The sequence below is a fragment of the Haliotis cracherodii genome, unplaced genomic scaffold (genome assembly GCF_022045235.1).
Source record: "Haliotis cracherodii isolate W230 unplaced genomic scaffold, xgHalCrac1.p SCAF_19, whole genome shotgun sequence".
Classification (NCBI taxonomy): domain Eukaryota; kingdom Metazoa; phylum Mollusca; class Gastropoda; order Lepetellida; family Haliotidae; genus Haliotis; species Haliotis cracherodii.
The window spans coordinates 3,718,356-3,729,847 of NW_027266274.1; positions in this window are offsets into that span (position 1 = coordinate 3,718,356).

The following is an 11,492-nucleotide window of genomic DNA, read 5'->3' on the forward strand; positions in this document are numbered from 1 at the left end:
GTATGGTTTTCTTCAAATTGACAGAAAACTGGTCAGTTTGACTTGTTTGTACTCACAACTACTGGGTGAATGTACCTTTCAATTAACAGATCAGTGGAACTTGAGTTTTCCCCTCTACAGCGTTTTGAAAATATCGTTGATGCTGTAGGCGACAGCCAAACCAAAAACATTAGTGTCCTTGATTGTGCTAGTGGCTTTTGGCAAACACCACTCCATCCAGACACAAAACACAAGTCAGCCTTCATTACATCCGACGATGTTTTTGAATGGAATCGCCTCCCTTTAACCCTTGAAATGCTCATTTCAACAAACCATTTTAGAGGCACAAAAACAAATTAATTGGGGTTACATAATAATATTTGTAGATGCATCATAACGTTTTCAGAACATTTGAATCACCTCTTGGCAGTATTCCAAAAGATTATAGCAGCAGGACTCACACTTAAACCAATCAAATGTAAATTCGCGACAAAACAAGTCACCTTCTTAGGGCATATCTTCAGCAAAGATGGCGTCCATGTCGATCCTTTAAAAATAGATTCAGTCACACAGGTGCCACCCCCTAAAAATGTCCATGACGTGCGTCATTTCTGAGGTTTGGCCTCTATTATCACAAATTTGCAGCAAAGTTATCTGGCATCATCTCCCCTCTATGCCAGCTTCTGAAAAAAGTCGTGCCTTTTCATTGGTCCAACAGTTGCCATTCGAAAAGCTAAAGCAAGCCCCCACAACAGCCCCCATCCTTGCATATCCTGACCAAAAATTACCCTTCATCCTCACAACTGATGCTACTCAAACTGCTATAGGGTACATTTTAGGCAACCTTCCTTCTTATGGTTTAGCTGGTGATGATGTTGTTAATTCATGCCTTTTGACAATGTACTATTTTCCTTGACATTGGTTCTGTGCTTTTTTTAGAAACAAACATTGTTGGCTGGTAACGTTTCTTTTGCTAGCCTGTTTAGGTTATTGCAATAATGCATTTCCTTTATTTTGCATTTCATTCCCAAGTAAGGGTAAACATCACGGCAAACAACTGTTATGGCCTCTTGAAATGTAAGATTTGAAATGATTATTAATAAACAAGGGTTACAGGCATACTGTCACTCATGGTCCTGTCTCTCTGTCAAAGATTATGGCTTTGCTCACCAAATACTCTGTATTGATGAGGATAGCCATATTGCGGACGAAACTTTTTATTGAGGCTGATTTTTTGGGGGAAGCAGATGAAGAGGTTTTTTTTATTTAAACACAATTAAGAGCTGGTTTTTTTCAAAATCAGGGTCTAAAAACAAGTTGGCGTAATATATTAATGCGCACATTCCAGGTTTAGTTGAAAAATGATAAAGAAGTTATCGCGGTTGAATGTTTGGAGGTGGTAAATATCCACAACACACTCGTATGATAACGTCTATATACCCTAATCACGAGAGATTATCTTTCACGACCATTACAGGTCGCGTCAGAACGACTAGTCAGAGCGTCTCTTATGGGACCGCGAAAGTCAAAGTACGAATGTGTCATCTAAACTCGAAAATGTAAACCCCGGGCATTCCGAACGAAGCATCGCCCGTCTCTCGCTTCAGTGGGATAAACATTTACAATGGAAGTACTGCCATACAATATCTGCGATTTTTAGTCATACTGGAATTTTCTTTTGTTAAGTTTTCAAATTTTGGATCGAGAATTTTGTTCAAAGTGTAGTCTAAAATGTAAGTCGCCATAAAACTCACTCTCCTACCCAGAGTTCCATGCGGCCAACATAATACCTCTGCCACGATACGTCACATTTTACACAGTCCATTCAAGGTATTGCATATGTTTTTGTCTATTTCATTCTTGGCAAGCGTACAGATTTATATAAACATAGGTAATAGAATGGTTAACTTTCATTGAGAAAAGATCCTCAGACGTGAGAAAATAAAACTAATCCTATGTTCGTAGTTATCCTTTGTTTACATTGGTTTTATGGCTCCACGTGCTGTCATCGAACGTAGAGCTAGCGATATGGTCACTTTTATGTATAAATATATATGTTGTCATGCACCTCACTGTCGCAGTTGTAGCAGCATATCTATATAATTATGAAAAACAATATGTAAAGCGCCCCAAAATACTTGCATTAGGCTTTTGCATTTTACAAACAATATCAACTTCCGGTCATGTGGTATGCAAATTAGCCTGTTGCAGTGGTGTTAAGTCATCAGTGCGCCGGAGTGTGCAGAAAACTCGAGAAAGCAGTTTTCTGATTGGCTTATGTTGACTTCCTGTTTGTCATTGTTCACAAAGGATTGTTCTAACATGACCTGTAATGATTTGCCCTCAGGTCTTTCTGTAGCAGTAACCAGATTTGATTTTAATCAGATTGTTGCAACATGAACTGGTACACGAGGAAATAGGAAGTAAAAAAAATACCTACATAAATATATACCTTGAGCTGCCTTCACATTGTCTGTATCTAAAAGAATATATTGATATGTCGACTTTCAAAACCTCTGCTTATACACCAAAGTACCGGATCACCCTCTACCTGTCGATTGTTTTGGTGACTTCAACGTTCCAGGTGTCAACTTACCTTTGTGTCGTGACAATATATCAGCAGCTGCAGCCTTTTGTTTACATTTGACAATGTTTGAGGTACAATCTCTTTCTGTTTCTACGAAGATTTGTTTTATGAGAGTTACAGCATTCAAGACCTCACCAAAACTTTCAAAAGATTTGATGGTAGACATGTGGAGCACATTTCTACATTTTGCGCATCAGTGTCAAAAATGATGCCTAATACAATTCCCTATTCTGACTTTGCAATTGTTCTAAACTGAACGACAAAAATATTATTGCACCAGATTGAAGTTGCTGTAATCAATAAACTAAAAATATCAAAAGTTTGAGGTAAAGTATATTTAATAAATCAACAATTCCACAAAGTATTGAACAACTCAAACTTGACATTTTGTGGTTAAATATTGTACACAAGACAAACAAAATCAGTAGGAGTTAAAAATTCATTCACCGAAAGTGGTCACAGACAAGGAATTTGTATGCACAGACAGTCGACTGCGACCAGTTAACGCCTAAGTTACTTCACTCAGCACTCTGTAAGCACAAAGGGCCATTTGGACCATGAAATAGATGAGAATGTATGAATATCAAACTAGTATAATCGACTAAAGATTCAGGCACTTTGACTGAGTAAGGCAATTCTAAAATTCCAAAAAAAGCTAGACAATCACGGGAAGGTTGGTTATCCACGGATTACTAGTAAAACTGTAATTTAAACACTAGTTACTAAGTGACTAAGTTTAGCTTAATACAACCAGAGTAAGTCAGTACTAGATCGAGGGGCGGTCGGGTAGCCTAGTGGTTAAAGCGTTCGCTCGTTACGCCGAAGACCCGGGTTCGATTCCCGACATGGGTACAATGTGTGAAGCCCATTTCTGGTGTCCCTCGCCGTGATATTGCTGGAATATTGCTAAAAGCGGCGTAAAACCATACTCACTCACTCACTCACTAGATCGAATTTGTCCGGTACTCACTTACAAACGAAACCTGAGTTTCGCGCGACCACCCAGTATAGCAAAGAGCATTAGACAAAAAAACTGGAAAGAAATAGTAGAAAGCTGAATGTTTCGGGAGATCTTGAGAAAGCCATATTCATGCCCCCAAGTTCCCCCTTGTGCCATTTTCAAACTGTCCGCCAGTAGTTTGGTATTTGCGGATGAATATAAGGAGTTCCAGCGTCTCTATGATGCAATACTCACAGATGAAAGAATTGTGTGATCTGGAGTACGAACCCTCCCAGGTCATGGTACTGTGCATGTTGTGGGTGGTATTACATGTGTCATCACTCCAGGTCCTGAGGCAGTCCAGGCTCTCTCCCACGGTCTACCCAAAGGGTCATGATAGTTCCAGTGAAAGTATACAAAAACACCACACGAAGATTCAAGTCTGTCAAGATTTGGCTTCTTGAACTTTCAAAGCCAAATGCACCCCTCCAGAAGTTAGCAAAATGCTTGGATAGTTTCTGGTTAGTAAGTTTCTCACTTAATATACCTGTGTCACGACGTCCATCACGGAGTGGCTTTATGCAGTGTGCTGTAAGGGGAGACAATCATATTTCTCACTTAATATACCTGTGTCACGACGTCCATCATGGATAGGCTTTATGCAGTGTGCTGTAAGGGGAGACAATCATATTTCTCACTTAATATACCTGTGTCACAACGTCCATCACAGAGTGGCTTTATGCAGCGTGCTGTAAGGGGAGACAATCATATTTCTCACTTAATATACCTGTGTCACAACGTCCATCACAGAGTGGCTTTATGCAGCGTGCTGTAAGGGGAGACAATCATATTTCTCACTTGATATACCTGTGTCACGACGTCCATCACGTATTGGCTTTATGCAGTGTGCTGTAAGGGGAGACAATCATATTCTCTTGGTGTTTGCCACGTCACATTTGACCAGTTTCTCTACATCAAAGCAACCGAAATTGTGAATTACCCTTACCCAGAACTGAGCAAGATAGTAATTCAACTTGGAGTGTTTCACTTACACGTGTCATATATGGAATCGATTGGATATATCAGGGGTGGAAGGGGCTTAGAAGATCTCACACGTCTCTGGGTTGTACACAAAACACTGTAGAATGCCAAATGTTCCACTGGGTCTAGGAATACCTGAGTACCTCGTTGGGGTGGATCTCACTCGTCTCTGGGATGTACACAAAACAATGTTGAATGCCAAATGTTCCACTGGGTCTAGGAACACCTGAGTACCTCGGTGGGGTGGATCTCACTCGTCTCTGGGATGTACACAAATTGAGATTGAGAGTATCACAGAGGGGGACACGGGATTGAGAGTATCACAGAGGGGGACACGGGATTGAGAGTATCACAGAGGGGACACGGGGTTGAGAGTATCACAGAGATGTGACGGGATTGAGAGTATCACAGAGGTGTGACACGGGATTGAGGGTATCACAGAGGGGGACACGGGATTGAGAGTATCACAGAGAGGGACACGGGATTGAGAGTATCACAGAGGGGACACGGGATTGAGAGTATCACAGAGGGGGACACGGGATTGAGAGTATCACAGAGGGGGACACGAGATTGAGAGTATCACAGAGGGGGACACGGGATTGAGAGTATCACAGAGGGGGACACGGGGTTGAGAGTACCACAGAGGGGGACACGGGATTAAGAGTATCACAGACGGGGACACGGGATTGAGAGTATCACAGAGGGGGACACGGGATTGAAAGTATCACAGAGGGGGACACAGGGTTGAGAGTATCACAGAGAGGGACACGGGATTGAGAGTATCACAGAGGGGGACACGGGATTGAGAGTATCACAGAGGGGGACACGGGATTGAGAGTATCACAGACGGGGACACGGGATTGAGAGTATCAAAAAGGGGGACACGGGGTTGAGAGTATCAAAAAGGGGGACACGGGATTGAGAATATCAAAAAGGGGAAAACGGGATTGAGAGTATTAAAAAGGGGGACACGGGATTGAGAGTATCACAGAGGGGGACACGGGATTGAGAGTATCACAGAGGGGGACACGGGATTGAGAGTATCACAGAGGGGGACACGGGATTGAGAGTATCACAGAGGGGACACGGGATTGAGAGTATCACAGAGGGGGACACGGGATTGAGAGTATCACAGAGGGGGACACGAGATTGAGAGTATCACAGAGGGGGACACGGGATTGAGAGTATCACAGAGGGGGACACGGGGTTGAGAGTACCACAGAGGGGGACACGGGATTAAGAGTATCACAGACGGGGACACGGGATTGAGAGTATCACAGAGGGGGACACGGGATTGAGAGTATCACAGAGGGGGACACAGGGTTGAGAGTATCACAGAGAGGGACACGGGATTGAGAGTATCACAGAGGGGGACACGGGATTGAGAGTATCACAGAGGGGGACACGGGATTGAGAGTATCACAGACGGGGACACGGGATTGAGAGTATCAAAAAGGGGGACACGGGGTTGAGAGTATCAAAAAGGGGGACACGGGATTGAGAATATCAAAAAGGGGAAAACGGGATTGAGAGTATTAAAAAGGGGGACACGGGATTGAGAGTATCACAGAGGGGGACACGGGATTGAGAGTATCACAGAGGGGGACACGGGATTGAGAGTATCACAGAGGGGGACACGGGATTGAGAGTATCACAGAGGGGGACACGGGATTGAGAGTATCACAGAGGGGGACACGGGATTGAGAGTATCACAGAGAGGGACACGGGGTTGAGAGTATCACAGAGGGGGACACGGGATTGAGAGTATCACAGAGAGGGACACGGGATTGAGAGTATCACAGAGGGGGACACGGGATTGAGAGTATTAAAAAGGGGGACACGGGATTGAGAGTATCACAGAGGGGGACACGGGGTTGAGAGTATCACAGAGGGGGACACGGGATTGAGAGTATCACAGAGGGGGACACGGGATTGAGAGTATCACAGAGGGGGACACGGGATTGAGAGTATCACAGAGGGGGACACGGGATTGAGAGTATCACAGAGGGGGACACGGGGTTGAGAGTATTAAAAAGGGGGACACGGGATTGAGAGTATCACAGAGGGGGACACGGGATTGAGAGTATCACAGAGGGGGACACGGGATTGAGAGTATCACAGAGGGGGACACGGGGTTGAGAGTATTAAAAAGGGGGACACGGGATTGAGAGTATCACAGAGGGGGACACGGGATTGAGAGTATTAAAAAGGGGGACACGGGATTGAGAGTATCACAGAGGGGGACACGGGGTTGAGAGTATCACAGAGGGGGACACGGGATTGAGAGTATCACAGAGGGGGACACGGGATTGAGAGTATCACAGAGGGGGACACGGGATTGAGAGTATCACAGAGGGGGACACGGGATTGAGAGTATCACAGAGGGGGACACGGGGTTGAGAGTATTAAAAAGGGGGACACGGGATTGAGAGTATCACAGAGGGGGACACGGGATTGAGAGTATTAAAAAGGGGGACACGGGATTGAGAGTATCACAGAGGGGGACACGGGGTTGAGAGTATCACAGAGGGGGACACGGGATTGAGAGTATCACAGAGGGGGACACGGGATTGAGAGTATCACAGAGGGGGACACGGGGTTGAGAGTATCACAGAGGGGGACACGGGATTGAGAGTATCACAGAGGGGGACACGGGATTGAGAGTATCACAGAGGGGGACACGGGGTTGAGAGTATCACAGAGGGGGACACGGGATTGAGAGTATCACAGAGAGGGACACGGGGTTGAGAGTATCACAGAGGGGGACACGGGGTTGAGAGTATCACAGAGGGGGACACGGGATTGAGAGTATCACAGAGGGGGACACGGGATTGAGAGTATCACAGAGGGGGACACGGGATTGAGAGTATTAAAAAGGGGGACACGGGATTGAGAGTATCACAGAGGGGGACACGGGGTTGAGAGTATCACAGAGGGGGACACGGGGTTGAGAGTATCACAGAGGGGGACACGGGATTGAGAGTATCACAGAGAGGGACACGGGGTTGAGAGTATCACAGAGGGGGACACGGGATTGAGAGTATCACAGAGGGGGACACGGGATTGAGAGTATCACAGAGGGGGACACGGGGTTGAGAGTATCACAGAGGGGGACACGGGATTGAGAGTATCACAGAGGGGGACACGGGATTGAGAGTATCACAGAGGGGGACACGGGATTGAGAGTATTAAAAAGGGGGACACGGGATTGAGAGTATCACAGAGGGGGACACGGGGTTGAGAGTATCACAGAGGGGGACACGGGGTTGAGAGTATCACAGAGGGGGACACGGGATTGAGAGTATCACAGAGGGGGACACGGGATTGAGAGTATCACAGAGGGGGACACGGGATTGAGAGTATTAAAAAGGGGGACACGGGATTGAGAGTATCACAGAGGGGGACACGGGGTTGAGAGTATCACAGAGGGGGACACGGGGTTGAGAGTATCACAGAGGGGGACACGGGATTGAGAGTATCACAGAGGGGGACACGGGATTGAGAGTATCACAGAGAGGGACACGGGGTTGAGAGTATCACAGAGGGGGACACAGGGTTGAGAGTATCACAGAGGGGGACACGGGATTGAGAGTATCACAGAGGGGGACACGGGATTAAGAGTATCAAAAAGGGGGACACGGGGTTGAGAGTATCAAAAAGGGGGACACGGGATTGAGAGTATCAAAAAGGGGGACACGGGATTGAGAGTATCACAGAGGGGGACACGGGATTGAGAGTATCACAGAGGGGGACACGGGATTGAGAGTATCACAGAGGGGGACACGGGATTGAGAGTATCACATAGGGGGACACGGGGGACATGAGTGTGCATGTCGGTTTGGGATTGAGGATCCTGAAATATATCCCCGTGGGATGCTAAAGAATAGGGAAGGAATGTCTGGCAGATAGATGGGAGATCGGTGGTGGTAATGTATACACAACATGTAAGTCAGCTGCAGTACATTTGCGTTAAAAAAGTGTTGATGTTAAGGAAAAATGATAGTTATCACTGTCAGGCTTGTATTATTGATGCGGTAAACAAATCCGAGAAACTTGGCATCTTGATCCGATAAATATGCAAATTAGTTCGCTCAGCAGGAACTACTTTTGGACATAAGTTTATATGATCTGAATGAAGATTAGAAAAACAGCACATGCCATATGGTATATTTTTTGCAAATCTATTCTTCACTTTTAACACTGTCACTATGTGCAGGAGCCATCTGTATCTAGTTTATGTTTATATCGCCACAGCCATCGTATATTGGTGTTTCCGGTGTGCGTGCCCCCGAACTGCGCAGAGAACTGCACTAGAATCATAATTTACATTTCCGCATAACCGGGATCATCATATATTTCAACATTCTGCACAGCCATACTCATATCACCTTGAACCGCCTCAGTGGTCTGGTGGTAGTGCGTCCTCCCGGAGAGCGGAAGGTCCGGGTTCGATCCCCGGCCGCGTCATACAAAAAGACGTTAAAACACACACACACACACACACACACACACACACACACACACGCACGCACGCACGCACACGCTCGTACGCACGCACGCACGCACGCACGCCGCTATATAAATGCAATATCTTTAACGCGACGTTTAACCCCATTTCACCTCACCTCATATCACCTTCATAAACAACTTCGAAGAATGTTACATAAAACACAATTATTGGTTGTATTGTAGAAATCAAAGAATCCATGATACTGCTAGATGTATATTAACTAACAAAAACTAAAACCAATGTAATCATGGCTAAAAGCGGCATCTATATTTTAGTTGGGAGAAGATGGAGGATGTAAGTTGGGGAGGGTGCCATTTGGTGCAGGAGTCAGCTTGACCCCGATCCTCACACGCTATTAGGACAAGTACGTCCCAACCGGCGTGTTTCCAAGTAAATGCTGTTGACAGGAATTCGGCAATATCCTTCAATGTCAGCATGAACATTCAACCAGGATTCTGTGCTGTCTGTACTTTTAATAAACTATGTCCAACATATGTACATGTATATGAGTAGGGTAAAAACAACGGAATTTACATATTTCAGAAACATATATATATAGAAGTATAAGAAGCTCAGTGATTAACATACGAATCATTGTGTCAGTCAGTTGGATTTAACGCTTCTAAATATGTCAGTTATATCGCGGCGTGTCATATTATTGTTAAAATCCGAAGTGATACCAAATGTATAAAACTTTGTATAGCTCTGACTTAAATATAGAAATTATTGTAATGCATGGCCATCTTTCGTCTATATAGCGACTGGTAATTCGCCTCTGACCACGTGACTGTATGCGCTGTGAAATCTGGCCGTAGACCACGTGACTGCATGTATAGTGAAACCTGGCTGCATGCAGACCACGTGACTGCATGTACAGTGAAATCTGGCTGCAGATGACGTGACTGCATGTACAGTGTAACCTGGCTGCAGACCAGCTCCCCCTCGCTTGATGAAGACACCACTCGACCTGCCCGCTCGCCTTATGAAGACACCTATCACCAGGCCCCTCGCCTAATGAAGACACCTGTCACCCTGCCCCCTTGCTTAATGAAGACACCTCTCACCCTGTCCCCTCGCTTAATGAAGACACCTCTCTTCCTGCCCCATCGCTTCATGAAGACACCTGTCACCCTGCCACTTGCTTAATGAAGACACATCTCACCTTGCCCCCTCGCTTCATGAAGACACCCGTCATCCTGCCCCTCGCTTCTTGAAGACACCTCTCACCCTGCCCACTCGCTTTTAGAAGACACCCGTCATCCTGCCACTCGCTTCTTGAAGACACCTCTCACCCTTCCCCCTCGCTTCATAAAGACACCTCTCACCCTGCCCCCTCGCTTCATGAAGACACCTCTCACCCTGCCCCCTCGCTTCTTGAAGACACCCGTCATCCTGACCCTCGCTTTTAGAAGACACCCGTCATCCTGCCCCTCGCTTCTTGAAGACACCTCTCACCCTGTCCCCTCGCTTCATAAAGACACCTCTCACCCTGCCCCCTCGCTTCATGAAGACACCTCTCACCCTGTCCCCTCGCTTAATGAAGACACCTCTCTTCCTGCCCCATCGCTTCATGAAGACACCTGTCACCCTGCCACTTGCTTAATGAAGACACCTCTCACCTTGCCCCCTCGCTTCTTGAAGACACCCATCATCCTGCCCCTCGCTTCTTGAAGACACCTCTCACCCTGCCCCTCGCTTCTTGAAGACACCTCTCACCCTGCCCCCCTCGCTTCTTGAAGACACCTCTCACCCTTCCCCTCGCTTCTTGAAGACCGTCTCTTATCCCAACCCCCTCGCCACCCCTCATCAGGTTATCGCGTCTCACTGGCTGTAAATCGCCACACAGGTAGTTTATTGCGATTACTGTCGTGGGTCGATGAGGTACCTGACACCTAACCGGCAACCACTTACCTGTAGGAGGGGTGGGAGGGTAAGGTGGAGTGGAGTCGGTTGTGAAGGTAAGTGCTGGGGTTACCCGGGTGCTGTACAAGATGGCACCTGGGACTGACACAAACGTTTGATGGACACGCGGGGTTTGTTTGTACGGGCTGCGATAAAGTCGATGAGAGACACGACAGCTCACTTAATTAACCCTACATTTCTACAGACCTCACTAGGTTTGACATATTGTCAAAGAAGATCACTAACTAACCCTGCATATATAGAGAGCAGCTCACGAAATTAGATGCTACATTCGTTGATAAAAGAGACTGACGCCAATAAAACACAAGTGCTACAATTGACAGCCTATGATGCAATTCTCGATGCTGCATTCGTTGATGGAAGACACTGACGCCAATAAACCACAAGTGCTGCCATTGACACCCCAACAAACAGCTCTAGATGCTGCACTCATTGATGGAAGACGCTGACGCCAATAAAACATGGGTGCTGCCATTGACACCCCAACAAACAGCTCTAGATGCTGCATTCAT